Source organism: Tinamus guttatus, unplaced genomic scaffold (assembly GCF_059628265.1).
Source record: "Tinamus guttatus ecotype Peru unplaced genomic scaffold, ASM5962826v1 Tinamus_guttatus_pri_ptg000356l, whole genome shotgun sequence".
NCBI classification, from domain to species: Eukaryota; Metazoa; Chordata; class Aves; order Tinamiformes; family Tinamidae; genus Tinamus; species Tinamus guttatus.
The window spans coordinates 1,830,723-1,836,833 of NW_028288890.1; positions in this window are offsets into that span (position 1 = coordinate 1,830,723).

Genomic DNA, 6,111 nt, shown 5'->3' on the forward strand with positions numbered 1-6,111 from the left:
ATTTTTGCCCTTGCTCGCAGTGGAGGCAGTAGCTGCTCCCTTGCCTCTGCCAGATTGCTCATTCCCTTTCATGTCTGGCTTTGTGTTTTAACTCAATACAAAGGCTCCAGCTACAACTGTTACTAACTGCATGGTTACCCATCTGCTATTACTTTCTTCTATGGGTTCAGTAATTAGCAATTAGGCATTTACTTTTTATTTCCCAGTAGCAGCAAGGTTATAATTAGTCTGCTCGCAAACGCAAGAGTTTCAAAGGTGCTTTTTAAGCCTGTTTTGCCTAAACTTTGAAAAACTCTCAGCCATTCTGGCTATCTGCCAGAGCCTGTGGGCTGTAAATAATCATCTTTAAAACTGAACCAAGATCCAAATCCAGACTTTGAACACCACAGGCTGAGTCTCCCTAAATGCAAACGTGCAAGCAACAAGGCGGCATCCTGAAGAAGCTCTCGGCTCCCTTCATGGCATAATTTCTCTGGCCATTTGGGCAGAATGTAAAACAGCTTATTTTCAATGTCTGCACTGCGCCTGCAATGTGTGTTTGGATTGGTTTGGCAGGATCAAGCTATGCACTTGTGCTGATTCGAGGAGCAGAAAACACAGCCAGCTTATCCAAGGAAACAGCCATAACATAAGAAAGGCTAATTATAACCTTCCACAGGAGAGAATTCCCGTTCTCTTATCTGCTAGGGGAAAAAAAGGAACTCTTTTTTACCTTTATTGCTGCCAGGTCACTTGTAGGCACTGGTGACACTCACCCCATGCAAGGAAAGGCCAGCCCATGGATGGACCGGACCACTCAAGGCCATTCTCACATCCAACATCTGCTGTGCAGCAAACGGCATCTGCTCCAGCTGTCCCCAGCAAAGGGCAAAGCCCCTAGAGAGGCTGCCACCAAACCTCTCTTTTATGGCAGGGGCTGGATCAGGGGTGGAAGCCAGGGAAAATCAGCAGCCCCCAAATCTGCAGAAATGCAGAGCCTTCAGGGGAAAAAAAAAAAAAAAAAAAAGGTTCTCTTTTTGACTATCTGGGAAGTACAGAGATGAGAGAGAAATCCATTTGTATGTAACACACCTTTGCTAGGAACTATGCTGGTGATTTATAAGAAGGACCCAGTGCAATATAAAAAAAAAGCCATAACTTAAAAAATAGGCATCTTTTTGCTGACATGAGAAATTGTTGAGGGCTGTCTGTTTCTCAGGACAGCAGTTGCTGCAAGCCCGTTCCTGGGACAAGGAGTATTTGCAGGGAGTGGAAGGGGTCCAGGTTAATCCCCAAGCAAAACCCAGGCCTCGATGCTGTCAGCAATCTCATTAGACACTGCAAGAGCTGACAGTGCCGGAGAAGAGGAAACACCCGCAGCTCCCCACGGAGCTCGGCTCACACACACAGCCAAGAACCTGCCCAAACCATTAGGCAGGAGGGACGGCCTCCCAGGGAACATAAATATCGGTTTCTTCCATTTATACTGCCCTTGCAGCAGTTGTAGGTGCTTGGGCAATGCTCAGATATCAGCAAACGCAGAGGAAAGGCAGCCAGACTGGTCCGTGTGCCCTATTTGAGCTGCGATTTGGCCCCGTGCATGGTGCACTGCCATGGGAATAAGGGTGGGCACATCTCGGATGGTTTTTTGGAGTGTTTTTCCAGTCCAATTCTAACCCTTTGTGGGCTGAACCAGACCAGCACTCATGGTGCTTAGTTTTCCTTGGAGGAAAATCAGCCCTGCAGCCCTCCCTCAGCCCCACAGGGTCAAACTCCATACAAGAACTGGACTTGCAGCAGTCCTTGCACGTATCTGAACGGTGCTGGGACCAGGGCTCACCATAACGATTCAGCTACTACAGCTGTCAGGAAGGGACCTTTGGAGCTGATTCAGGAAACCTCCTGCACCAAAACAAACCAGGCTTCCCCACTCTCAGGAGAAAGACTTAATGATAGTGTGAAACCATATATTCCACCTCCTGTGTAAATTCTCCCTTGGTGCAGTTGGACATGTGTCCCAGAGCATCTTATGGGTCAGCTTTTGTCCTATTTGATTATTATTTTCCATTTTTAACACGTACTCTGGCAGCTCTGTGCACCCATAAAAGCCAAAGGAAGGAAAAGGCAGAGGAAAGAGCAGCTGCAGCTTACAAAGGAGCAGCATTTGCACAAGGCTGCAGCAAGATGGAGCTCCGTGGAAGGTGTCATCCCCTTCCCAAACAAAATCACCTTTGTTTGCTCCTGGAATCCGCTTCCTGACCGAAATGTGCTGCAAACATCACCGCAGCCAGGGGAGAAAGAGCAGCCCAAGGACACCACGTGCAAGGAGGCTCCGGGGAGGAGCGTCGGGATGCGCAGCGCTGGAAAAAAAGGAGCCCCCAGGATGAGCTGCATTAGTCTCGGCCGCCCAGCCACCGCCCTGGCACTGCACATGGGCTGCTGCATGGGAAGCAGGGAAAAACACCTTCCTACAAGCAGCCAGAAACACCCGGTGACACTGCACCACCAGCACCCCCAGGGAATTCCGGCTGTTTGCTGAGTGTGCCCAAGCCAGGCAGATATTTATGTGAGTATTTATTTGGGTGGTTATCTGAGTGCCCAAAGACCACGGTGACAGCAGGGAGGGGGGATGCCGCCAGCCTGCTGTTGCTGAAGGTTTTAAACACGACTGCTTAGTCACAGTGTAAGAGATTTTTAATAGAAGCCACATAGCCCCAACCTTGCTGAGGTTTGTCATTCGGAAGTGCTGACCCATATGGGACTATATGGCCTGGAAAGACAGGCAGTGGTGGAAACTGCTGCTTTCCACCATGTGAGAACCTGTACGGGGCAGAGATGCTGCATCCAGGCCGCCCTGATCACACATGCTTGTGTCAGAAAGGTCCTCGAGGACTCCAAATTCCCATGCATTGCAAAGAAAAGAGTGTGGAAGAAGCAGTTGCACAATCTCCCCCAAAATAGCTGAGTTCTGCCCACATCTCCCGGTGATCTGCCGCTCCTGGGGATGCATCCTGGTTTAGCTGAGGCTTGCAGGAAGCCCAGGGCGGTTTTGCTTTTTCCGCTGCTTGCACTAGGTGGCACACATTTTCAGAGAGAAACTTGATGCGGCTCCAGCAGGATGTAACTTGGGAAGAGCCCAAACCTCAGCAGCCCACAGGTCAGAGAAGACCCACACAACAGACCGGGTAATTAAAGCAACTGGTAACACAGCGTAGTCCGAAGGGGGAAATTCTCGCTTGCCAGCCACCGAGCAACAAACACGCGAGAAAAAGCCAACGAAAACAGCAGAGGTGGAGAAAGGCACGGAGAAGTGGAGAGGGGGAAGCGCTCTCCGTGATTAGCACACTGGGATGAACATCAAGGTCCCTACCTCTATAAACATGGAGAGAATAAATGGAGAATACGAGGCATGGGAAGGTTGGGAGCTTGATTCTCCTCCTACCCTCCCACTGGCGTAACATGCAGCCTCATGCAAGTCTCCAACACCGCATCCGTCTCCGCTGGGAACTGTCTGTTTTGGAAAATGCCTGGTTGAACTTCTGTGGCTTTCCTACGGATCTGCATCCGCTCGCATCAGCTTCCACAATATCCTGAGTTCCGCACCTAGTAGCCACTAAAAGGTTTCACCTAACGGGCTCCAAAATCAAGTCAGCCGAGCACAGCCAAGGTGAGAACAGCGGGTCCTTGGGCTGCAGGCTGGCCCCGCGCCACGTCCCCTGGGCACCTCCGCACAGCCAGGGGCAGAGGACGTGTCCCCTTCAGCAGCCAAAGCCGCTGCTGCTTCCCCTGCGCTGGAGCACAAGGTCACACAGGAAAGGAGGAATTTCCATAACAGATCAGACCTGCGGTTTGTCTAATCAGCCCCTGACAGAAACCAGCACCAGCTGCTGTGGAGAGAAATAAAAAGAAATTTCACCTATTACGCTCTGCCTGCAGAGGAATTTCTTCCTAATTCCTGTCACTTTGGGTTTGCCTGCTTGGGGAAATTAATTTGAAATCAAGTTAGCTGCGAATTTAGAGTGCTGCAGCAATCCCAGAATAGCCTGGCCGGACCGTTTGCTAAGTGGTTGGGTCATTCCCCAAAGCACAGGGTTAACCCTAGGAATTTAACAGAGCCCGAAGCAGAAAGTTTTATATATATTAATATTGAACTTTGAGTCAAAAACATGTGAGATGGAGCAACCATGGCAAAATTAATTCAACAAACTTACAGCCTTATTACAAGCGGAGAAATGGAGAGAGAACAAATATTTAGATAGTGTCCAGATAGCTCACACAGAAGGTGATCCCATGTTGGAGGATTTGCTGCTTTGCACAGTGATTTGGGGAGAGTGCAGAGAAGGTCATTTGAGTGTGTGTGCAAAGGAAAGAAGGCAGCCAGATGAAAAAGATGCATGAAGGACTGTGTTAAACCCTGTGGGTTGTGAGGGTAATAAATATATCAAATATTTTGGGAGCGGTGAGGACCATGAATCTGCATCCATATAACTGGTAAACAGTGCACAAGTAGAAGTGGACACCGAGGGGTGCGTTTCAAGCTCAGAACCTTGTAGCTTCTTTGCAAATGCTCTAACACAAAATATGTGAAGGTATTTTCCCTGTTTATCAGACCCAGAATTCATATTGTATATGACATCTGGGCTATGACAATATATATTCCGACCTTCTTGGTTCTCCCCTGAAAACTTTTTCTTATTTAGGATCAAAGGATGTTTAATGCCTGCCCACCTGTGCAGCCATACAAATATGAGTCTGTTCACTGGATGGTTTTATAAAGTATACCTATCTTTTTTCCAGGGTATAAAGGGAAAAAAAATAATACTGCCCCAAAGGTTCATTATTATAGCTGCAGGAGACATGAACTCCAAGCATCTCTGCTGCAAATGTGAAACTTAGTGCTTAAACAGACACATTACAGTCCCACCATCAATCACATTTGGCAATTATTAGCATTTTGTGAGTATTTTGAACTCAAGTACGTGGCAGTATCATCTATCCTGGTGCAGATAAATCTATGCATGCTTGCATACAAGGTTAAAATGCAGGGAACTATAGCTCAGGAGAGTTTTTACCTAAGCAGCAATGTTTATGTGCTCAGCACTATGTATGCGAGGTCTGTAACCAGAAAATGGCCCAATATTAGCACTGGAAAGGTGAGTTCCAGGTGTCTAAGCCAAGAAGCAGATTTTTACAGTACTGCTTCATGTCCATGCTGTAAAGCAGCTCTATATAGTGCTATGCTATAATTACAGACTCCAAAAAGAATTTATTCTATAAGCCCTTTTTTTCCTAAGCATAAATGTGTTCATAATGAAGACAACTTTCCTGCTGGGTAATAGTGGCAGTACTAGCACAGGCCAATTGGGAAATAGGATTCCTACAGGGTAATAGGAGCGGTGCTGGTACAGGCCAACAGGGAATCTTTTCAACACATTATTGAAATGATAAATGTGTAATTATGAGAAATATTATTCTGTCAGACAGTGGTCACAAATCTTAATTAGCCCTTGCTGCTGCAAGTCTGGTGGTGAAAATGAACTGGGGGGAATTGAATAAAATTTGTTCAAAGTGACAAAATGACACTGAATTATGTACCTGAAAAATGCAACAGGGAGACCTCTGGAAGAGGTATGTCAGGATACACTACACCCCAGCTCGGGTGCACCAGTGCTGCCAGCTAAGAAGCCCAGAAATCTAGAGAGGTTTAATAAGGATCGGTGAATGCTTCCTGATTTTGCAATGTCTTGTTGATCCTACCTGTAAGGTTATATTTGCAAATAATCTACCAACCTCCAAGATGTTCCAGAACTAACAATTAATGTGATCCCTAAATAAATGCATACGTCTGGCAAGAGGTTTAATGAAGATTAAACAGGCAGCTCTCTGATGGAATGAAACAGTGCTCTATTGTTAGAGACCTGCTATGCAGATGTATTATATTTAACAATTCTCATTCTGTGCTTAAAAAAACACAACATGTCATTAATCTCCTGGGAGTTATGTCTGATTTACATGAATGTAAATGAAACAAAAAATAACCTCTTCTCAAGGACATTGCTGAGCAGTCTCTCAGATGAGTTTGGTTTTCGGCGGTTAGAGCCTCCCTAGGAATCATGAGCCACCTTTAACAGA